Raw genomic sequence first — 26,117 nt, forward strand, 5'->3', positions numbered from 1 at the left:
ACTGTAAGTGAGCTTACTCTCTGTATGCCCCACCTTCCCAAATCCTTGTAGGTTTGACTGTATGACAAGTGTTACTTGTTTAAATGGAACCTGTCTAGTAGTTTCCTACAAGTTTTAGCCGGTGTTCCTAGGAAGTTCCCTCTGAGGGGTAGGGGTTATTACAGCAGATCTGCAGGTGACCGGCACATACTGTACATGGTGTGGAGCTGATTCTCCCCTCCCCATGCAGATCACCTCCATATCTGTTCCCCATTCCTGATCAGTACAATCATTGCAAAGGACACAGACTCACAGGTCCTCAGCTCCATGCAGACCTGGTCATCTCTTTACCAGGCCAACTCGTACATCAAAGCCCCTGTCCAAAACTTCAAGGTTGTGACAAGACAGAATAAGGGAAGCCTGGAAAAAAGGCATTCCTGTAGCTGCTGACCAGTCACAAGCTTATCAGAGGTCTGCATGAAGTGGGGATGGGCATGAGTACACCCAGCACAACAGTGATGGAGCCATTGGGACAAAAAATATCAATTTATATTTGCGCCGGACACTTGTGGGTTTCAACTACTATGGGTAGAATCTCTCTTATGATTAAGTCCCGGATGTGACGAAACGCGTCAAGAGGAAGTGACGTCATACGCAAGGAGCAGGAACCGGAAGTGTTACAGCGGCCATCTTTGTTGGGGAATCGCTGGATACTCGTGTGTGAACTGCCTGGAAAACTGTGGGAACTGCCTGGTAATCCCCACAAAGTGGGGTTTTGTTCCAAATCGCAAATTTTAACTTTAAATGTAAGCAGATTCATTAAAATGTTACTACTCTGAATATACATGGAGGTACGTCATGGTTAATTTCCATTATACTGGAGCCTGGTAAATCCATGATCATAGACCTGTGAATGTGGATGGCATTACATCATTACCCTAACAATAAGTGAAGGAGGAGAGGAGGAGAAAGTTCCTTTGGAGGATTTCTACAAATTATACTATAAAGGCGTGGGTTTTTTCTACTGTTGGTAAGGGTATATTTGCCTTACTCACTAGAAGTGTCACGTGTGGGTAGGAGTCTCACTGAGTGGATCACTTCAGGATTTCATAATTTTTTTGAGCACGAGTGTTTTATTATCTTTTTGGAAGGTTTTCACAAGTGTTTCACTATTTTATATCACTTAGTGTTGCACAATTTTATGATACACATTTGTGTGTGCATGTATGCGTATATATAGGTGTATATATATATATATATATATATATATATAATTTTTTTTTTTTTTTTTTATTATTATGTTATGGTAATGCACTATTGTGAGTTTCTTTATTTTTGAGGTTTTTCACAAAAATCATTGAACACAATCAACGTTGCAAGAAATATATCTTTTTTAGTTCTACCATTTTGATTATCGAGACACTGGACTTTTATGATTTGTTTTTGATCACTGAGACACTGGACTTTATGATTTTATGTTAGTTCACGTATATAATTATATGGGGAAAGTTTTGCTGTTGTATATATAGGTAGATTATTTGTTAAAAGAGGGAAGATTCTCTTTTGGACTAATTTATTTGTTTACACACAAGTCTCTCCCCTGTCAGCTTTGCCCAATGATCACCGAGTGCCAGCCAGGAATCGCTGGCCAGGACCCAGTGATTGACATTCCTATCCGGCAATAGTGGTGCACCCCCCCCACCTGGAAATGCAAATCATGTATATTTATTTTATTTTTATTTTGCGAAGCCCTGCAGCAGTACTTCTGCTATAGGGTGGAGGGCAAGTGGTTAAATATATTGCAGCTTACCAGTCCTTAATAGTCATTATTAACTAAAATGCTAATAGATTACTAATTTGGGCACTAACAGCTTAGCACTGGTTTCCATTGAGAGAGGACCTGTCAGCAGAGGTATGTGAGCAGAGATGCTACCAATGCAAGATGAGCTAGATATAAAGAACAAAAGGTTAATTTAGCATCAGAAGTTTATAAAGGGCAGGTTAGGTAAGTGTTAAGGTCAATTGTTGGGGTTTAGTTTACATTATAGGAAAGCGCAACTACAACTGTCTTGATCACAGGCAATTATTGCATTGATTGTAATGAGGTACCTACTGATGTCTAAATGCACAATTAATTTTTTGTAAAGTACCCTAATTTAAAATGTAAAACCTGCAGCTACACTAAAGGAGGGAGTGAAAAAAATAAATGAGCTTTACAAAAGTCCTCATTGACCTCTGTAGCTGTAGGTACTCTAGAGAAATTCAATATTCCTGCTCCCATGGCAGCAGGGTTTGCTGACTTGACTTGCCTGAGAGAATCACTTGAATGACCGTGAACTTTGAGAATAAATTGTTCCAAAATGACAACAGCTATAGTGAATTAGTGAGCACTTACTGTAAAGCTCATTAACTACTTAACCCGGCACTGCACGGGTTAAATGGTCGTTTTGTTCTGTGGGAGAGGGCATCGAAGATACGCTCACCTGACCCATCGATCCTCCCCTGCACAAGACCACGGGTGAGCGTGGTTTTCCATAGGATCGGTGGGTCAGGTGAGTATGAACTTTGTCCTTGCCCGTAGAAAAACCAAGCAGCTGATCCATGCAGTGGGGACACAGCCCCACTGCATGGTAAAAAAAATGACTAGAGTTCTGCTTTAAGAATATATACTTGAATATCCATAGCCTGGCCAACATATTGTACACACAGTGTGACCACCTTCTTTTAAGAGTCTACTGTATATTTGGACACAATAGGGGAGATTTATTAAAACTGGTGCACACTGAATCTGGTGCAGCTGTGCATGGTAACCAATCAGTTTGTAGGTTTTATTGTAAAAGCTTAATGTAACAAGCTGAAGTTAGAATCTAATTAGTTAGAATGCTCAGCTGCCCCAGATTCTGCATGCACCAATTTTAATAAATACCCCATAGGCAAAGTCTTTTAAGTTTCAGCATTTCATTCTACAATGCCATGATTTGTGGGTCAGCACCCTTTTATACTGTATACGTACAGGTATGTATGTTACAGTATTTAATTACATAAAATATAAATGACATTTTGATATGACCTAAAGACTTGTTCAGTCATGTGCCCATATTACATTTACTGCATTGCTAAACCCCAAAAAACTAATATATTTTAGCTTACCAGTCCTTATGTGGTGGTTGCATTAGTTTTCATTTTTCAGGCGAAAAGCATTTTACATGCTGATCTTGATGGAAATGTGAACGTGAGCTGAAAAGACTGAATAAATGTACAAATCCTATCAATCCACCATGTAATGAAGATGAACGAAGGCAGACATATTTAAAGTATAGCCTGCATGACAGCTATGCCTTCTTCCGTGAACACAGTGGAGAGATGAGTATAGCAACTCAGGGACAAAATTGTGTTATTCACAGCATCACTAACTGAAAATAAAGATTACAAAACTAATGCAGACACCTCATTTCGGGGCTTACAGTAGATTAGCATTATCCATTATTCATCCTCAAAAATAAAGTAAAGGCACCTTTAACACCTTGTAAAATGACAATATAAAAGATATATTTACTGTTCACAGCAGGCTTTTGTTTCCTTGAATTCATGATCCTTTTTTTATCGACTTTGATTCTCTCTCATTGGCTATTGTTAGTAAAAGCAGAGGATTTTCATTCGTAAACCGAAAATTACGTTAACCGAGGCATTCGTAAACCGAGGTACACCTGTATTTCATCTAAATAAGACTTGTAGATGTTTTAGGATCTGCATGCAGAGGTACCTTTTCCGGGGATTTTTATAGCAGGGGAGAAAGCATCCACTTAAAGTATTCTGCTTCTTAAATAGCAGAGTGAGCAATCAAAGAATACTTGTCACATGTACAGAAGAGTGATTAAAGCATTCTGAATATGGCTTTAGCACACTGTACTTGGATCATGTGAGTGAGAACCAGGGGCGGACTGACCATTCAAGAACTCGGGCACTGCCCGAGGGCCCGGAGTCAGTAGGGGGCCCCATGAGATTGCCTTGGTACCTTTCATAGGCTTTTTTGGGTGTGGTTTGAGTGTGGGCAAAGACACAGAGGCCCCATGATCCCCTATTGCCCGGGGGCCCCATGAGTTGTCAGTCCACCCCTGGTGAGAACAGAATAGAAGGAAATAAATGGTCAGAGAGGTGACGGTTCATGATCTCTGTGACATATAGTGCAGAGAGTATGTGTTTTTGTAGAAAAAGTTTGCCAGACTAGGTAATTACTTTTTTTAATTATCATGTGAGTGATACATCTTTTCTAGGTATTCTAATCTCTATCATTCAATATCAATGTCAAAACTTAAACGTTTTCAAGTGGTTTATAGCAGCAGAATAATGTGAAAGATATAAAATGAAGCATGCCTAATCATTCACTGTCATTTTTTACATACCATTGGCCTATAGTGTTTCTTTTTAGCTTCATAAATCAGGACATATCAAATTATTATTTTGCCTCTGGTCTCTCTTGTCTAAATACACAACTGAAAGGCAGATTCAATTATAAGGTATCTTCCATCCCTGATCAGCAAACCTTTGCAGTAGACCTTTCCTATTTTTTTGGATAGCTGGAGGATAGCTTTTGGATAGCTGGAGGTTATCTTGTATGATCAAAGAAGATATACAGCATTTCTATTTTTTTTATATAATGGTATGTGAAAGTGATTAGCTGGGTGTCAATTATCTTATCTCTTAAAACCATTTTCTATGTATAATTAGTAATTATATACTGTATGTACAGACACCTCTTCAGTTTAGACTCTGCTTCCTGCCAGCAGTTGTGCTTTTTCTGTTTCTCACCATTTAAGCAGTGCTGTCCTAATGAATGGGCACGCCTGGGCTCAGCCCAGGGGTCCCAAGTGCATGGGGGCCCCATGATAATCTCTCATCGCATCATATTTGCCAACTGTCTCAGATTTGCTGGGACAGTCACACTTTTTACTAAACTGTCACAGGATGGCCCAGGGAGCATCTCGAATGCTGTACTGTGCCCTACTGATCTCAGTACTGTGCCCTCCTGATCCCCCCCACCCATATTGAGATCTTTCCCCCCTTCCTGTACTGTGCCCTTTGTGTTGCTTAGTCTTTGAGTTATGGCATGTTTTCTTATTGTTTAACCTCCCTAGCGGTCTGATTATGTCCATATTTCTGTGCTCAAAGCGGTACTTTTTTTGCATGGAAATATGTATTTTTTATTGTAGGCCTGTAATTTTTAGGAATAACTCACTGAAATCTGTCCGAACAAGAGTCTAGTAAACATCCCCGGTATGTTAAAATTTGAAACACAAAATCATAAATTATAATTTAAAAATAATCATAAAAAATAATAATATAATAAATTTAATTCAATAATATAATCAAATCAAAAACACTGAATTTTGAATTATAGCGCCAAGTTTGCACATCGTTGAGCAAAATCATTTTCAGTGTCTGATGATGAATTTCCCCACGAATCATTATCACTCAATTCTGCAAGTGGTTCTGATTTACTATCACTGTTCTCTAGCTGGTCTAAAACTGCTTTTGACCTAAAGGGACGCTTTTTGGACGCCATGGACATTTCTCAGTTTCCAGGCAGAAAGAACAGTAAAAGTGCAGACAGGACACAGGACAAAGCACTAGTAAAGATCTCCCATACATACATGTATAGACTCATAAACATGCATATACACATGTGTAGTGCTACCCTCTTGAGGGCCACTGAGTTTGTGGGTCTCCCTAAGCTCTGCACAGCCAGGCAACATGCATTTTCCACACCTCATCCAAAGTCAGTGAACAATCCATGAACGTGATTTTTGTTGTTTTATTAGAGATTAACAACTTGTATGTGGTCTAAGGGTATATGGGATGCCCAATGGAACTGAACAACTTGCAGGACAAACTTCTTAGGAAAACTGGCAAAAATCCAGCAAACAGCGCAAATCTGGATCCTAGGCTCTCTACTCCTTCAAGAGTTGCACTTTCCTTGTGAAAAATCAGCAAACAGTCTCTGCAAGGAGCACTTAGTCCCCTTAAATGAACCTTCTCAGACCCCAGATGAAAATCAACTCATGCACCTGGCTGTTTGGGGAGTGTCCCAGGGCAAGGGATTCCGAAACACACAAGTAATGCAGTCCCAGGAAGAAATAGTTGGGTATTGCACCTGACTGCTCTCTCCCTTCTTTGGCTCAGGGGGTGTAGAAGTACTCACACTGTCCTGTTCCAGAGCTTAATGGTTGAGGCTGCTTTCAGGCCTTAAGCTGGGCTGGATCCTTCCCTGCTGACACACTGTCTATCCCCAGTAGACTGTGGTACAGTGAGGGTCCTTCTGTCTAGCTTCAGTCTGTATGCAGACCCCCCTCCAGGCTCCACTCCAACAGCACTTCCTCACTGCATCTTCCACCCGACACCCATGCTGGCCAGGCTTTCTCATATTTAAGGGCTGACCTAGCCCCACCATGTCAAGGCTCCTGCCTGGGGATTGGCCAGAGTACCCTAAGTATGCAGATCATCCTCTCCCTTCCCTCGCCCACATCTTCTAGAAACTCCTCCAAGTTTCTAGAGCAAGGGGAGGTATCAGAGAACTGACCTGCAGAGACCTCAAGCCTAATCTAAGGTAACTTCGCTGACTCACACCCAGGCTAACTCATACCCAGGCCTCTAGCAAGCCTCTAACTAAACACAAAAAACCTATGTACACTAGAGGGTGATACATATGTAAAATTTGTCTTCATCCTCAGCAATTGCTTCAATTTGCGCATAATTGTGCATGTACCACTTCTTGAGCGCACACACACACACTTTTTTTAGGCATCATTGCATTACTGATCTTTATGCATCTGTGTGCATTGTCCAATGGACAACAATGGACTTGTGTTCTGTTTCGTAAGGTGTTTTTTCAACCATGTGCGAGAGTCCCTTAATTTTGTGAATTTTCATTTCAAAGATCTAGTCATGTGAAAAGCAGATTTCTGTTCGCTTAGAATACCCAGTCATGTGTACATGAAATAAGTAAACAGGAAGTTGCTTTTCATGTGATTGATTAAAGTGAATATTCACAAACATTTTGAAGTGAATATTCAGCTTCCTTAGAAAATCCACTAAATTATCTAAAAAGTTGTTACTCAGTTAGGCAGAGTCATTTTCTTAGTTCATCCACCCTGCCTCTAATAGCTCATCTACAAATCTTTGCCTTAAAAGCAATAAAATTTACCAAAGCTTGGCTGTAAATATGTAACTCGCATACAAATTTTGCTCCAAGAAAACCTAAAAACTGAAGGATTTTCTTAAAAAAAACACAATACTTTAGCTACAACTACATCCCAACTCTTCAACCTAACCTCATCTTTTGCCTTAACACAATGGACACAGTCCTCTAGTGACTCTGACAGGAATACATTAGACCTTGTTTTCTCTCATCTTTGCATTCCCTACAACCTCACAAACACCCCCTTTCCTCTCTCTGATCACCATCTCATCACCTTTACAGTGTCATCGTCTTCAAACACTTATCCCTCCAAGCAGCAAACAATTACCCACAGAAACCTTCACAACTTAAACACTTCTCTTTTCCACTTTGCAACTGACCGCCTCTATGAAAGAATCTCTTCCCTGTCCTGCCCTGACCTGGCCACTGCTGTTTACAACAGTTCGCTTTCATCCACACTAGACTCACTCGCTCCTCTAATGACACGAAGTATCAGGCCCCGACCATTACAACCGTGGCAGACTGGCGACACCAGAAATCTTGAGACATAGCTGTGCACTCGAGCTATTGTGGCGTAAAACCAAATCTCACCAAGAATTCACCCTATATACAGTAAATCTGCTTTCCTAAAATATAATTCCTCCCTCTATGCTGCCAAATAAGCATACTTTGTCACTCTTGTTAATACCTTGTCATCCAGTCCTCGTCATCTCTTCTCTACTTTTAACTCTCTACTTTCTCCACCTCCACCCAGTAACTCACTCACTGCTTACGAGATTGCAAATAATTTAAAAAACAAGATTGATGCAATTCGTAGGGGCATATCCACTGCACAGACATCTATCCCACTTAGCATACCTTATACTAAACCTCCCTCAACACTTTCTTCTTTTGACCTTGCTACTACTAAAGAGGTCACTAAAGTGTTCTCAGAAGCCCATCTCACTACCTGCCCCCTGGATCCTGTTCCCTCACAACTACTACGGTCACTCTTCTTCTGTCCTATGCTCCCTCACTCACACCCTCAATCTCTACATCTCTAATGGTGCCTTCCCCACCTCTCTAAAGCATGCACACATCACTCCCATACTTAAAAAGCTCTTGCTGGATCCCACCAACCTGAACAACTTTATACCCATCAACCTGCTCCCATTTACCTCTAAACTCTTAGAATGCTTAGTCTACAATCGCCTGAGCTCCTACCTCACTGACAACAGCATTCTTGACCCTTTACAGTCTGGCTTTTGCTCACTACACTCCACTGAAACTATCCTACTAAAACTCACTAATGATCTACTAACTGCTAAAACCAATGGCCACTACTCTATACTCTTACTACTTGACCTCTCTGCGGCTTTTGATACTGTTGACCATCCCATCCTCAAAAAACTCCACTCCTCGAGACTCTGCTCTCTCCTGGTTCTCCTACCTATCGCAGCGCTCCTTCAGCATTACCTATAACTCAGTCTCCTCCTTTCTACTTCCTCTTTCTGTAGGGGTCCCTCAAGGTTCTATCCTTGGACCCCTTCTCTTCTCCATCTATACCTCCTCCCTTGGTCACTTTATAAACTCCCATGGCTTTAAGTACCATCTCTATGCTGATGACATACAAATCTATCTTTCTACCCCTCACCTCACCCCTTCAGTCTCCTCTCACATTACTAACCTACTAAGCAACATATCGGCATGGATGTCACTCCACTTCCTCAAACTAAATCTTTCTTAAACAGAACTCATACTATTCCCTACAGCCCGTGCCCCCTCCCCTGACTTCTCCATCAAGATCAATAGTAAAACCATCAGTCCCTCCCCTCATGCCAAGGTACTAGGTGTAATCCTAGACTCCCATCTGTCCTTTTAGCCCCAAATCCAATCACTGTCCAAATCTTGTAGACTTCAACTCCATAACATCTCCAAGATACGCCCATTCTTAACCTCTGAAACCACTAAGCAATGAATTCACTCCCTTGTTATCTCTCGCCTTGACTATTGTAACTCCCTCCTTATTGGTCTACCTAATCACAGGCTATCCCCTCTTCAGTCTATCATGAATGCTGCTGCCAGACTAATCCACCTTATTAACCGTCTGTATCTGCCATCCCTCTCTGCCAATCCCTCCACTGGCTTCCCATTGGCCAACGAATAAAATTCAAAATATTAACAATAACATATAAAGCCATTTATAACTCTGCAACCAATCTTATCTCCAAATATCACCCAAACCGTCCTCTCTGCTCCTTTCACGACCTCCTGCTCTCTAGCGCCCTTATTTCCTCCTCCCATGCTCATCTCCAGGACCTCACAAGAGCCTTCCCCATCCTCTGGAACTCTCTACCCCAATCTATTAGACTATCGCCTACTCTGCACATTTTTAGGCGATTTCTGAAAACCTATCTCTTCAGGGAAGCCTATCCCACCTTCAGCTAATAACCGAATCTTCTATTCCTCCTATCAGTTCATCCCCCACAGTTATTACCTTTTGTACCACCAGCCCCTCCCTCTTAGATTGTAAGCTCCAAGGAGCAGGGGCCTCCTAATACTCATGTATTGAACTGTATTGTTGCTGTATTGTCTCCCTTTAGATTGTGAAGCACTGAGCAAACTGTTGGCGCTATATACATCCTGTATAATAATAATAATAATAATAATAATAATAATAATAATAATAAAGTGAATGTAAATGCTCATCTTGTAAACCGATTCAGTTTAAAATAGAAATGAAAGGCAAAATATTTGTGTATAGATAACATTATAAATACAGCACAACACTGAACTTCCCAGTGAAAGGATGTGTGGGTGCAGGTGGGAGAGGAGTAGAAGTCTGCTCATTGGAGGAGAGCAGGCTGACTTCCCAGCACAGCTAGAGAGCTGACCACGCTGTGCTCTCATGCCTATGTAGACAGTTTTTAATAGGGAAGCAGTGGGACTGGCAGGTACATCAGGGATTTCAAACAAAGGAAGTGATACAAAGAGAACAGGATACTTTTTCATACAAGTACATGGTACAGCAGACACATATCAGGAATATGAAATGTTGGGTTTATGTATTCTTTAACTTTGGGATAAAATCTGTGGAACCAGTCTTTTTTTTAAGTAGAGTGCAGATACATTCTACTAGGGTCATGTCCAGATTATTTTATGTAACAGATCGGAACATTGTCTGTATTATATGTAAGGATTTCATAGCCGAATGCTACAACTTGACCTGTTACAGTATATACAAATTTCAATCCTAATGCTGGCCAAATACTGCTGATAATTCATCCATTACTATATGTGTTCCAATTTCGGAGACTCTCAAAGTTGTAGAGTTAGGACTGCAATACACTGGGGTGCCCTGACGTGGCCACTGCAGTTTACACATATATTTGCAAATGTGTGTGACTACATCCCTTGATTTTAACGTGAATTGTTAGACAGGGTCAGTATGATTTTTCTGTAGTCTGGCTGGTATTTGAGCTGGGAATTTTTGTTTGCTTTAGAGATGCGTTGACATTCCATCTACTCCTTGCTGCAAAGGCTACTTATGGGTTTGGGGCGGTTGCCATTTGTTTGTATAGTTGGTGAACTGGTGAGGGGACACACTGGATACATTCAGCTGCCATTGTGCACTTGCTGGGTGTTGTGTGCATCCTAGTACCTTTAAGGGGTGGACTCCCTCCAGACACACCTGCCCTTATCTATCCATTACTATATGTACTCCAACTTGAGAGACTCTCAAAGTTATAGAGTTAGGACTGCAGTTCAGTGGAGTGCCTTGACATGGCCACTACAGCTTACATATATATTTGCAAATGTGTGCAACTATACCCCTTGTTTTTAATGTGAACTGTTAGGGTAATTCAGCTTTGTTGCAGGCTGGGAGGCAAGTGAGCTGGGAACTTTTGTTTGTTTTTGAGATACAAATTCCAACCCTACTGCTGGCCATACACTAGTAGAACTTCATTAGGAAATTTTCATTTTTAAAAACATTTGATTTTCTAAACATTAATGGGGTCAAATAAGCATTCATTTTCAACTGCAGTGATGATATAATTCAAAGGAGCAGAATGGAACATATTTCTCAAATGAATGAATTTCTAAAGCTGACCAAACACTATTAGATTTTTGAATGTGCATTGGTATGAAAATTTGTATGAAAATTCTCAATACATTCAATGATTTTACAAATGTCGTTCATAATTGTTTGCTTTTATAAGTGAATGTTGGAGTGAATGGACTTTGTGTCACAAGTTAGCCTGCAGTTTTGTTTGTGTTCTTACCTTCTTGCTGTAGTCCTGTTCCTGTTCCCTACGCATGTGTTTGTCTGTACTCATCTATGGGCGTCATCTGCTTTCCTCTGGGTTTTATTTCCTTCCCTTTCATCACTTCCTGTCCCGCCTCCTTGTCTGCCTGTCTATATAAGATGTGTTTAGACTGGGCAACTTTGCCTGAGCAACGGCCTAGTTGTTGGAGTTCCTGTGTGGCTCTGCTGTCTGAATCCTATATTGTCTACGCGTGTACTGACCCCAGCTTCGTTCTCTGACCTTGCTTGTTTTCCGCCTATCGGATTCTGTTTGTCTGCTCCCGAGAGTGGTCTCCTCCACCTCAGCTGGGTGTACCTGGGGGCTGTGACCTGGTCCCAGCCTGCTGCAAGTCCATCCCCACCATCAGGGGCTCTGGTGAACAAGCAGGCTGGGGCTTAGACTCTGCGCCCTGGGGAACCCCATGTTGAGAATCAATAGAGCTCACTACCACAGGTACTGACACTTTGACCCCACTAACGATTAGAAAATAAAACAAATGTTCTTAAAACAAACCTTTTCAAACAAAATTCTATATATGTATGGCCAGCTTTAATTTTTCAGGCTAAACATATTTCAGGTAAGTCAGCCCTAGACACAATTTTAGTCAAATTGTGTCTGTAGGATCTGAACTAGCATTGGCCATTATATTTCAAGCTTGCATGTCTATGCAGTTAGCCAGCATTGCTTTTGCCTATTTAACATCTAACACAGAAAGCAGAAAATATTGTCTGAATGTTCGTTTTTAACTCACCCATTAAATTCTGTAGGTTGACTGGGTGTGTTCTCATATCTGAAGTTGACCTGTCAGTCATACCCAAACCAGATGGATCAGATAACGATCAGCTCTGGGCATCATTAGTCAATGAACACTTGTGAAAGGCTGGCTTAAAGGTCAGGGGATCTTAATTAGAAAGGTAGGGAAAAGTTCAGGACAGATTATTTTGCACTTTAAGGAGAAGGTCATGTTGTGGGGTCTATGGAATTCATAGGTAGAAGCAGCATGTGTATAGCTCCAAGGCCATGGGCTTAACTTAGTAATTATTAATTATTTCTCCCTTCTTGCCTAAGTGGAAGTGCTGTTGCAATGGGGTTGATTTATTAAAGGCTAATAGGTTGTCAACTTTGCAAGGGACATTTCATTTAGTGAGCTCTGCTGGCTTCCATCATCCAATCCTCTGAAAGCAAAAATATATATTTATTTCTTTTTTTAATTTTCTTTGCACTTGATTGGGTATTATTTGCAAAGTACATTTTTACCGCATTCACTAGGAGAAAATTCCTTTGTGATAGGAAGAGCCCACTTGCCTTCTAGTTAATCAACCCCTATGTGTTCATTAGCTATTGTACCTAAAGTGTATTTCCACTATTGCAGCCAAATTGGAATAACACCTACTTTATGTTTGTTCTCATTCACTTAGCATAACGTTTTAAAAATATTTTAATTTTGCTGCCTAGCTCTTGCTCTTACATTTACTCCTGGGTTTCTGTATTGAATATTAATGAGGGATAGCTCAGTATGTCCCCAGTCTGTGTGGGGGCAGAGCCACTGTTGTTCAGAATTGCTTGCAGTCAGCCATGAGACCTTCCCCTTAAAAACATCTAAAAGGTGAAATAAATGTTTAAAGAAAGTTTGTATGTATGCTATATGAATAGAAACACATAACAAACTTAGTAAGGTTTTCTTCCATTTTGACTACAGAAGTGGACATTTTAAGGCTTCATCCACACTGTTACATTGTGGGAACATGCATGTTACTATGTGCATTACTGCATCAGGTGGTACTGCACGTTACGTGCCAAGGTTAGATGCAGCGCCATTCATTCTGAATAGCACCCAAATGTACCTTGCTGATGGAGGGGTGCAACAAAGAAGATCCCCACTAGGCAATGAACTATGCAGAAAATGCTGATCTGCAAAAAAAAATGTGTGTCTTTATGGCACTGCACATCAATGGTAATGTGTGAAACTAGCTTAAATTAGACCTTTTCTCCAAAAACTGTTAACTTCTTGCCGACCGCGCATAGCCGAATGAGGGCTTCACCGCGGCCGGCCAGTTCTGAGTGGACGTCATATGACGTCCTCCCAGAACGCGCTCTCCTGCGCGCCCCAGGGGGCGCACACTCGGCGATCTCCGTGATCGCTGTGTCCTACAGACACAGCTGATCACGTGATGTGGTGAAAGGCCGATCCCACCGGCCTTTTACCACGTGATCAGCGGTGTCCAATGACACGCTGATCACAGGGAAATGCAAGTGCCGGTTCTCGGCTGCACTTTCCTCACGCTGTCAGATCGTGAGGAAAGTACTGCCGAGAACCGGCAGTTGTCAGAGCGGGGATCGGCACCGATCATCAGGGCACTGATGATCAGTGCCCTGATGATCGGTGCCCAGCAGTGACACCCGCAAGTTCCGCCCAGCAGTGCGCCCACTAGCCCCGCCCACCCGTTCCCAGCAGTGCCCCCACCTGTGCCCAGCAGTGCACCCACCTGTGCCACTCTGCAGTGCCACCTACCTGTGCCCAGAAGTGCCACCTACATGTGCCCAGCAGTGCCACCCACCTGTGCCCACCCACCTGTGCCCACCAGTGCCACCCACCAGTGCCACCCACCTGTGCCCACCCACCAGTGCTGCCCACCAGTGCCACCCACCAGTGCAGCCCAGCAGTGCTGCCAGTCAGTGCCACCAGTCAGTGCCCAGGGGTTGTGCCAGTCAGTGCCGCCAGTCAGTGCCCAGAAGTGATGCCAGTCAGTGCCGTCTATCAGTACCCATCATCAGTGTCACCTATCAGTGCCGCCTATCAGTGCTGCATATCAGTGCCGCCTATCCGTGACCCCTAATTAGTGCTGTCTATCAGTGCCGCCTATCCGTGCCACCTCATTAGTACTGCCTATCAGTGCCCTTTAGTGCTGCCTATCAGTGCCCATCAGTGCCGCCTATCAGTGCCCATCAGTGCCGCCTCATCAACGCAAATCAGTGAAGGAGAAAAAATACCTGTTTGAAAAATTTTATAAAAGAAACAAATAAACTTTTTTTTTTTTTTCAAATTTTTTGCACTTTTTTTAATTTATAGCGCAAAAAGTAAAGTGCCCAGTGGCGATTAAATACCACCAAAAGAAAGCTCTATTTGTGAGAAAAAAATGATCAAAATTTCATATGGGTACAATGTTGCATGACCGCGCAATTGTCAATCAAAGTGCGGCAGCGCTGAAAGCTGAAAATTGGCCTGGTAAGGAAGGGGGTATAAGTGCCTGGTAGGCAAGTGGTTAAAAACACTAAACATTGTACAGTGTTGTTTCAAAATTCAGTTTTTTTAAGTAAACTCACATTTGCATTTGCTGCCCTTCTGCCTCTCACTCGGCATTGGTGGCGTAGCCAGTTCCCTGACTATAAACCCAACAACTTGGAGCTTGCATATATTTTTTTTTCCTAGAGCTTTGCCAGATCTTGTAAGGTGCATGCACGTGTCCTGGCATGGACTTCATCAATGGGTTGTCCCCAATGAAGGTACAGCGTTGGGAGATGGGACCATGGGAGCTAAATAGCTATACAGCTAAATGGCAAGTAAACACATAAACATGTATATTTTACTGGTTTACCAAAAACAGTTTGCTACTGCTTAAGTTAACCTGTTCCTGCTGGTACATTAAGGCAACTGCTAAGTTTATTGGCCTTAACAGCTTGCTGCCACATATATACATCTATAGGGCCCCACTGTTGTGTGCTGAGAGCATGCTAACTGTGAAATGGAGACCAAGAGATTGATGTGCCCAATATATGTTTCTTCTTTCTCCTTAAAAAAAAAAGTACACCATACATTAAAAGAGCACAATCTCCTCTTTGTAGCATAGGGATCCTGCACTGGCTGTAAAAGAAGGTAAAACTATCTGACTATATTGACTGGAAGATACAGCTTTTTTCAAATGCTGCTTTATATAATGACATACCTCCTTAGACCAAGTCTGTCTGGACAGTATGGTCACCTGCTGACTTAGCACCATCTTAACTCTTCAATAAGACACAGAAGTTAAATCCAATTTTACCTACTGTTATGTTATGTAAGAACACAAAAACTTTTTTAATCCATGTCTTTGTTAATAACTAATGCTGAGTGAGGGAACAAGGAGGAAGTGGAGAGGATCTAGCTAGGACTAAACCAACTACCACTAATCAGGGGGGGAGGACAGAGGAAGATACCAAAATCACATTAGTAAACAAGTTGTAGTGGCCACCATTAAATGTCAGGATACTACCGAAAACCAATAACCTGATGCAGTTCAATATCAGACATAAAAAATACCAGAAAGTTGGGCAGAACAGATACCTTCCCTACGAAACAGACAGGCATTAGATTGGCATGGATAGGTTATGATTATTGTATTAACTGTGAGAGAGAATGAAGAAGGTCTTAGTAATAAGCACACTTGTACATTAGAACAAGCATGTCCCTAAATAACTTGGGGCATTAATGCTATTTATGTCCAGCAATGACTTTGTTCCCTTTGCTTTCAATGAATAAACATATCAAGGGCAGTAAAAGCGGATAAAACATTTTGTTGAACATTTTGCTAAAGCTAATTCAGCCTTTATTGATCCTAGCCATTACGGTTCAATATTGTATAAGATGTAGAAATGAAATATGCAAAATGATTTCAATGCAGTTAATTGCCAGACTATCTGATTCTTGAAGCATTTGTTATAATTAAATGTTGTCAAGACAGTAACCTCTATTGACAACTTTAAAGCAGATATTTCAGCTCAAAGTTAAGATGCCCTTACAGTGTGATTTCCAGTATGAGCAGGAAGCAAAGTACGTATTTATGAAGCAGTGACTATGAGGGGGTTATGACAAAGGGTCCTCCCCAAACATAAGAGAACTGGGACCTTCACTAAGCGGAAGAGTGGGTTTGTTAGTAAAGTCCACAGTGTCTCCACCCAGGACAGTGCCTCTGTGAACACAGGGGATTCCCTTCCTGGGAAATTAACCAGTAATCTTATCAAAGTTATTGGGAGTAGAGCAACTACCGCAACCAGCATATAACATTACCATATGTATATGTAGATGTACACCAGTAGAGAAATAATACAAACCTTTTACAAGAAAAGATTAACAATAGTACACACATCTAATGTACAAATGGATATATTTAGCAAAGCTCCCAACAACCGTCCTGGTGGAATTGTGTGCATATACCCAGGTATATATAGTTATTAATAGCGATATCTTCAGATGAGTGTTGCAACAAAGTCCAGTTGCAGGGGCCCCTGAAGATCATTACGATGCAGTGTCTATCTTTATGTTGGAGACATGAAGACAAGATCAGCAGTGATAGGGAGGTCCTCCAGCTGTTGTCCAACCAGCCTGGAATGTAGCTTCTCACACTCACAGACACTGTGGTGTGACACTGGAACTCAGAGTCAGCCTATCTACTCTGCACTTTAGTCCCTCTCTAGTAGTTTCTGATCTGATATGCAACCAGACCTCTACCAGAAGTGACCGCCGGATGCCTAATCTGCCTCTAGACTCTGTTGGTTATTGAGCCCTGAGCCCCGTGCTAAAACTTGCTATAGAATCCCAGACCCAAAGGGACAGGGATAACTAAAATAACAGGAGCTGCATATGAACTATATTGCAATAAACCTAATAGTATACTGGAAATGGATCACTACACATACAGTAGCACAGACCTAGCCCACCTCATATGGGTTGCCTACACACAGCTTAGTACTAGTAACTAGTGACTGCACACCCATGTGCATGATCCCCAAAATTCCATTAATTATCTGTCTGGGATTGAATACATTCAGTGGACGTGTCACTTTAGTTGTGGAGTATGTGTTAGAATTATTGGTGAATATAACAGAAATACTTAACTCTGAATGTATTTAACTACACATGGACAATTTATGGACTTTAGGTCATTGGGTTTATTTATGCATGTACCATGTATGTATCATTTACACTCACCAGACACTTTATTAGGTACACCTATTCAATTGCTTGGTAACACAAATTGCTAATCTGCAAATCACATGGCAGCAACTCAATGCATTTAGGCATCTAGACATGGTGAAAACGACTTGCTGAAGTTCAAACCAAGCATCAGAATGGGGAAGAAAGGGAATTTCAGTGACTTTGAATGTGGCATGGCTGCTGGTGCCAGGCGGGCTGATCTGAGTCAAACACTGCTGATCTACTGGGATTTTCAAACACAACCATCTCTAAGATTTATAAAGAATGGTCCGAAAAAGAGAAAATATTCAGTGAGCGGCAGTTGTGTGGACAAAAATGCCTTGTTGAGGTTAGAGGAAAATGGGCAGGCTGGTTGCTGCAACATTTAGATGGTAGAGTAAGTGTGATGGGTGTGGCGTCAGACCCCAGCCCTTCTCACCAACTTGTGACCGAAGGACCATCCAATCTAAAACCGCGCTGCCACTTGCCTAACAATGCCACTCTCAGCTGCACCCTGCACAAAGATTTTCCAGCTCACTGGACCACAATCTATGTGCCAGCAGCCTGAGAGCGATTGTTACTGGGTCAGATTAATTATGCAATTAACCCTTCACACTGCCACCACCACCTTTTAGAGAGAAGGAGGAAACTCACAAATCTTAGCAGTAACACTATGATGTTTGAATAAGCGTCTGTATACACACTGTCACCGCAGACAGATGTATGCAGAGGTTTTAAAACACACAGTAGCACTCTTCAGAGACAGGGATTCTTAGTTTGCATTAAAGAGCTTTAGAAACAGTTCAACACTTTTCAGAAAACAGGATTTATTACTAAAAAGGTCAAAATGGTGCAATAAAAATATTTACAGAAAAGATGTAGCCAATATATATATATATAAATAGAGAGAGCAATAACACAACAGAGAGATAAAAGAAAGATGTTTAAGAAGGTAGGATACTTGCAGAAGTCCTTGGTTTAAGCAGAGCTCAAGTGTCCTGAACAAAAGGGTACCTTTTCTCCCAAAGTTGGTTCCTGATGTTAAAAGGGAGAATCTCTTCATCCTCCCTCCAGGCATGACAGCCTTTTCTAGTGTCCCAGCAGGGGGTGTCTACTGAAGCCAAGGGCCAATCGCCTCATTTGGGGAGGGGTAGGGGCAAAGACCCAGGCTGTAACCCAAATCCCTCACAAGTTTATACCATGGTCAATAACCTTCACTAGGTACATGTAGCATCCTAGCCACTGGCAGATTAATATGCAGAATCATTCTGAACATCCAGACATCAAATATGACATATCCGGCTGTGACGGATAAAAAAGATATTGCTTTCTACTCTCTGGTAGATGTTACCTAGGGGTGTAAGGTATCAGGTGACTTGTATTAAAATGACATATCTGAATATATGCTTTGTTTTAATGTACCTTGTTCCTGTTGGGATTTATGAATTTGTATGAAAAAGTGATTCAAGTGGGATGTACGTTTTACAGCCACTCTGAGATAAGGTTTCATGTCAAGTGAAGGACTGAGTTATAGTTTTACGACCGGCCAGAAGAAAGGGTGTATCAGACATCCTGGAACCAGGCTTAATTGGGGTTACAACCATGAAGCTATCCAGCTGTGCCTTATGCCCTCGTGAACTCAGCACACACACAGAGCACATTCCTGCAAGGGGAGGGGGACTGGAGGGAGAGTGACATCTGCAGAGTATGACACAAAATATGGTTGTCATTGTCCATATCTGTACACACAATTATCACAGTCAGCATTTGGCATAAATAACATGAAAGCATGGATCCATCCTGCCTTGTATCAATGGTTCAGGCTGGTGGTAGTGGTGTAATGGTGTGGAGGATATTTTCTTGGCACTAGCAAGGTGTACCTAATAAAGTGGCTAGTGAGTGTATACAGCCCTGTTATATTTATAATATGCAGGGCTTTTTTTTTCTCGGAGAATAGGTGCAGGTACTCCTTCCAAGTTACCCCTTGTCTCCACCCCCTACCCACCTCCAAGTACCATCCCTTGGTTCCACCCCTTACCCGCTTCTCAGTACTGCCCCTTTTAGAGAATACAGAATACAGTATAATTTGTGGTGCTAAATAATTTGCATTGAATTTGTTACTAATAACAAGAAACGCAGTAAAATAGATCCTTTGCAACCAGTAACAATATATAGTGAGTAAAATCAGTGAGCGCTTAAAACTGTACAGACTTGGACACTTATCATACCCAGGCTGACACTTTAAAACTACGTTTCATAGAAAAGGGCTATGATGAGGCTACATTGATCAACTCTATGGAACAAGTAGCTAATATGAATAGAGAAGATATACTCAAACCTAACCTCAAACAGGAACAAAATATGTTTTGTCCATTCATCACAACGTTTTCATTTCAGCATAGAGCCATTAAGAACATCATACAGAAAAACTGGAATGTCCTACAAGCAGACCCAATTTTAACACGTATCATACCAGATAAACCTGAGGTGATTTTTAGAAAAGCTAAAACCCTGAGAAATCAGCTAGCTCCGAATGTATCAGACACCTACACCCATATCACTCTTTACCAACTTAAAAGGTTTTTTCCCTTGCAACAGATGCGTCATCTGCTGTTGTAACAACGCCAGAAAATCGAAAATTTATTCTTTCGCATCACACACTACAGGCAAAACCTATAACATTAAAAGCCTTATATCTTGTAATAGTCGATATGTGGTATACCTTTTAGAATGCCCCTGTCAGAAGCAGTATGTTGGGCGCACAACAAGGAGACTTAGAGATCGCTTGCGGGAGCACGTACACAATATTAAAAGGGGCTTCAAGGAGCATTCACTTTCCAGACACTACAGGCAACACCAGGGGCGGACTGACAACTCATGGGGCCCCCAGGCAATAGGGGATCATGGGGCCCCTGTGTCCTTGCCCAAACTCAAAAAAAGCTGATGAAAAAGGTACCAGGGGCATCTCATAGGGTCCCCTACTGACCCCGGGCCCTCGGGCAGTGCCCGAGTTTCCAAATGGTCAGTCCACCCCTGGGCAACACCATAACAGAGACCCCACCTCTCTGAAATTTGTGGGAATAGACATCATCACGTCCCACTGGCGAGGCACCCATAAGAAAAGAGCTGTCTCCCAGGCCGAAACAAAGTGGATCTTTGAAATAGACTGTCTATATCCAAAAGATCTCAAGAAAGACATCGACCTGAATTGTTTTATTGACAATAGCTGATCATTTTAGTTGCCTCTTAATGTCCTTTATTCCCTTTTACACTGAGGTATTAGTTTTTTTATGCTTTTTTCATATATGTTTATTTTTATATGATAATATTATGTCTTATTATCATGTCCTCCTCCCTACAATTTTATATATAAATGTTAAATTTTATATATAATTTTTATATATACTTTTTATCTTTTTCATTCTTTTTATCTTTTGTATTATTTTACCACACATCTCATAATTTTTTTATATATGTTTTATCACCACATTCCTTGGAATGTTTAATCCAAGACCAATATATATAATTTTGGTATTCCTGTTTAGCATACTTTATTGATTTCCATTCCAATTCATTTCCAGTACAGCATTTTATCTACGTTTTAGAATTTTTTAGTGCATTCTATTCAACTTTTTGCATTATTCTATTCATTTATTTTATGTGTTTTGATATATTTTTTATTCATGATTGTATGTTTTACTGACTTGTTTATTTATCTGTTGTAATTTTATTTCCATTTAATGCATCAGTATTCTGGTAGTACCTTTTGCCATAGACCGGATTTTTCAGCACAGTTTTTTTGCACAATTTTCCCCACTGGGAAGTAAACATCTGTGGGCAGTGTTCATATATGTTGGGTGGGTTATTCCATCCCGACATTGTACACACTGTGTGCCCTACTATCTCGGTTGGGTTATTTCCTCCCACTTACATGTGTTTTGTACAGCTGTTATAGTTGTCCTGTCCACAGGAAACCAGCTTTTGTACCTCCTAATAGGACTATGGTAAAATGGCTCCCGCGCATGCGTGTACGACCATTCCCGTTCCATTTCCGTATCATGTGGGCAGTATTCATATCTATTTGGGTGGGTTATTCTTTCCCACCATTATCCTCACTATGTTCCCATTCATTCATTAATTTGGGTGTTTTTTCTCCCACTTACACAAGTTTTCAGTGCAGCTGTCATCGCTGTTCTGTCCACTGGACACCAGCCTGTCTATTTCTTAACCGGACTATGGCAAAATGGCGCTTGCACATGCACGGGTGGCCATTTCCGTGCTTCGGCAACATGCGCAGATTAACTGCGCAGGCGTGGGCTACTACTTGCTGGGACGCACGTACCGCACATGTGCGTAGCGCAGCTTGATGGCGCGAATGCACTGTGCATGCGTGGGCGTCCCAAATCAGTATGTAATTGCACATACTATATAAAGGCATGACGCACAGCACTGGTGTGATGGCCATTCCTTTCTGATGAAGTGCAGTCGCACAAAATGCATTAAAGGGGCCATTACGCCGTGATGTCTTGCCACTGGTACCTGGTACAGGTCCGGTGGGCATCCATTTACTGTACATTGGTCAGTACATTATTTTCTCATATATTTTAACTTCATTTATGTTTTCTTGCTACGTGGAATAATACATTTCAATCTTAAACTACTACACTATGGGCAATTTTTTCGTTGGCTCCCTGGCGAGCTAACATCCGTTTTTAGAGCCCAAGTCTCAAGACACAGGAGTTGTAGCATTTGACACCAATCCAGAGGATGACACAGGTTTCGGTGTAAGCTGCCCAGCACCATGCCCATTACCCAGAGGGAGGAGATTCCGTTAAGACTGCCCAGCTCATCCATCCCATCCCATGAGGGGGACCTCTGGTTTATTGATTATATGCGTATTGAAAGATACGCATCTGGTGAGTGCATATTTTTATTGTCTATCGCCACTGGATTGTGAAGGCACTAGCAACTCCTGTATTAATCACGTATCACGAACTGTGACCATTTTATTTATATTATTTTATTTATCATTTTTATCATTTATATGGATACAGTATTACCGGACTGGAGCATATAATACTATTTATAATATGACTTTATTTATTATTTTATCTTCTCATTGATACATCATTATTGGACTGGAGCATACTGCATACTTTTTAGTGCTGCACTTTTTTATACATTTATAACCAGTAACAATAGCTGCCCACAGCACACCCCAGCATCTACTGGCTAACAGTAGACCCTCCAGCACACTCCAGTATCTATTGGCCAACAATAGACCCTCCAGCACACCCTAGCATCTCTTGCCACTACATACATTCAGTGCTGAAGGTGCCAGAACCGTGTTCCCCAATGTTGCCGCTGACAAAAAAGCCTTGATTATACGTGTTCTGTATGATTACTTTTCTGAATGATAGTAGCTATATCCTTTCAATATACTGTTGTTTTATTGGCAACTATTACTTTATTTAAATTAGGTTTAGTGCAGAGTTATAACAGTATTACATTTCTTTTTATTAGGCTGTTTAATTTATCCTTTCTGTTTTGCCAAATTTGGCCTAAAGTAAAATTTTTTTTTTAGTTGATATAAACTTTCTATTTTTTTTTTGCCGAAAAATTCATAGTTTTTTTTTGCTTTAACCAGTTGTAATTAATTATGTTCTGTGATGGGGAAGTTAGGGAATACATTTTCTAAAGATTTTTCTGTTTTATCCACTGCTTCAATTCAGATTTTGTTTTGTTAAATTATCTATTTTCTTCCATTTTACCCTTCCATGTGAAATCACATTGTTCTATTTCCAGCTGTTATGTCGTAGAAAAGCTTGTGCAAGCAACATAAGGTAAAGTGAGATGAAATGAACTGCAGTTATTTTACAAGCTTTATAAGTAGGTCCATATATAAAGTTTTACTGGAACCGGGCAATTCAAGAAACACTGATAATGTGCAAAATATAATAACCCATAACAACCAGATTTACCTTTGCTAACGCTATTAAAGTTGAATGTCTTCTTGAATTTCTATATCAATAACAAAGTTGATTTTGCATAGCTTGGACTGGTATTTTTCATGCTGTTAATGAGGACTAGACACATCCTATGACAAGAGCCTAGTAGTAAAAATACTGCTATGGAGGCTAGTATTGGTCCTTAAGGTCTCAGTATGTAATCTCGAAGATCTAATCAGGCATTAACAATGTATACACGTTAATGGTGATTCCAGAGTTGGTAGACAAAGTACTGTACATAATATATATGTTTACTACTTTGGACACGTTTTTAAGTTTTACAACCTGGAAATAAAATGGGTTTAATAGTCACTGGAACAACATGCCTAACACCTTAGAGCAGGGGTGCCAAACCCCATTTCATTGCAGGCTGTATTAGCATTATGGTTGCCCTCAAAGGGCCAGTTGTATCTGTAAGACTAGATGTCCAGAGCACCCCACCCCCCATTACATTAGATGTCAAGAATCCCACACACTCCCTAACATCACTGTGCACTCCCTTTGGGGGCAGAGCTGAAAAGCATAGAGTGCAGGGTCTGGAGGAGGACCAGAGGAGGAGTGGAGTCAGTTACCGGAGTCTGAATGCTGAGACCAGGGGAGGTAGAGATGAGGGGATGCTGCAGCTGCACTGAGAGGTGCAGGATTTGGCAGAGGAGTTATATTGTCCTCTCTGCTGCCAATTGCTGAGACAAGGTGGGGGCGGAGACAAGGAGATACCTGAAAGAAAGGTGCAAGGGCCACATGAAATGGCCTGGAGGGCCAGATTTGGCCCATTTTCTTGTGTATGATACTTGTGCCTTATAGATTCAATAAAAGTTTTACTGTAAGATATAAGTTAATCAAACTAAAATGCAGACTGTTTGGTGGTTACATACATTGTTGACTGATCTGTAACTTCCAGATGTAAGGGTTTTGGAGTGTGTCTTTTCCAGCTTTGCACACCTGAAATCTGAATTTATGCCCATTCCTGTTTGCACATTTGTTCTGTCAAGTTGGGGATTGTTGGTGAAGAGCAAGTCTTCCTAGAGACTCTCAATTTGACAGAGGCTTGAGCTTCGACTGGGACAGTTGATGTCATTCAGATTTGTATGCATTCCACTGTAACTTTGATTGTATTATTAACTCCACACCAAACTATCCCGAAAACTTGTACTGGCAGAGAAGGGATGGGTTCAAATGCCTGTAGTAATTCCTGTATCTGCATCCCCATTGATGAGATTCTTTTCAGCACTTCCTATTTAAGTTAAAGATGTCAAATAGAACAGGAAGTGAGGGAAAATCTCCCCAATGCAGAGCTAGACAGTAGTTAAACTCTGACAAAGGTTGTAACCTTCCCAATCTTTCTTAAAGTATAACTAAAGGAAAAAAACATTTTTAGTTTTGGACAGAGTGGAGAGGGATTACAACACGTCAGTTTTTATTGCTGTCTGTACCTCTGTTAGGGTGATTCACCTTCTCTTTTCATCATGTTTACCATTATCTTCAAAAGTGAAAGTAAAAGAAAATCCCAAGGGTTGACACCAGAACAGTAATAGAGGAGATATCATCCAATGGGGATACTAGTTTTGATGACCCTGGTGACACCCTGGGATTCACTCATTTTGGAGGGGTTGCCTCTCACCACCTGTTTAGGCTATGGGACAGGAAGTGAAGGGAAAAATCCCCAAAGGAACACAGATGGCAAAAAGGAAAAAAAACGTCAGGGGTTATAACCGTCCCTTAATCTATCCAAAATTAAAAAAATATATTCCTATATTTTTACGAGATGTTTATGGATTTAAGGTTTAAAGTGATTATAAATGTTCTTTAGCCAAAAGAAAAAAACAATAAAAAGTTTGTACTTACCTGCTCTGCGCAATGGAAATGGACAGAGCAGCCCTGAATCCCCTCTTCTCGGGTTCCCTATGGTGGTAGTCCATGGCTCCCACTGCCTCTGCATATCCTTAGAGACCAGGAAGTGAATGGATAGAAGAGCTACAGACGGGCATAGTGCTGGATCGAATAAGGGCTCAGGTAAGTAAAATGGGGGTGAGGGGGATACTTATGTCTAAACATTTTTTACCTTAATGCAAGAAATGCATTAAGATAAAAAAATTTTTTACCCTTTATAACCACTTTTATATAAAAAATACTGCTATCAGTGTGTGTTCATGGCTTATAAACCTTACTTCTATGTATAACTTGTAATTATTTATGTTTCTGGGAGTGGCCATATTTGCTTACAGTGCCTTCTTTACTGGTTGTGTCTTGCTGATGCTGTTATTTTATTGCAAGTCTCCAGATAGGTTCTTTACAACTAAAAGGATTTGGCATGAAACACCCACAGCTCTAGTAGCCAAGGATCATATTTAGGGGGTGATTGAAAGTGGCAGCTTTCTATTCATGGCAAGAAAAACAACATGTAATAATGTTCCTCAGCGATTCATTTTAATGGTAGGTCCACTTTAAGGTCTCTTCATAGTGTTCCTATAGAACAGGGGTCTCCAAACTATGGCTCCCCGGGTGTTGAGGAACTGCAATTCCCATGAAGCCTTGCAAGATTCTGACAACCACATGCAAGACTCCCAGAGGCAGAGACGTGATGGGTACTTCAACAGCTGGAGGGACATAGTTTGGAGACCCCTGCTATAGAACATGGTGAACGCAGTCCATTCATGTAGTCAGTATAGTAGAAAAATCTGGGTGACCCTCCGTCTATA

The 26,117-nt window shown here is 41.2% G+C and overlaps 1 protein-coding gene across 1 annotated transcript in view; it reads left to right on the forward strand.

Moving 5' to 3' along the window:
* DIPK1C (divergent protein kinase domain 1C) overlaps positions 1 to 26,117 on the forward strand; it is a 144,516-nt gene that overhangs the window by 27,140 nt on the left and 91,259 nt on the right. The gene's annotated exons all lie outside the window — the stretch shown is intronic.

The sequence above is a fragment of the Staurois parvus genome, unplaced genomic scaffold (genome assembly GCF_062004578.1).
Source record: "Staurois parvus isolate SC_StPar_1 unplaced genomic scaffold, SC_StPar_1.0 ptg000287l, whole genome shotgun sequence".
In the NCBI taxonomy this organism is placed as follows: domain Eukaryota; kingdom Metazoa; phylum Chordata; class Amphibia; order Anura; family Ranidae; genus Staurois; species Staurois parvus.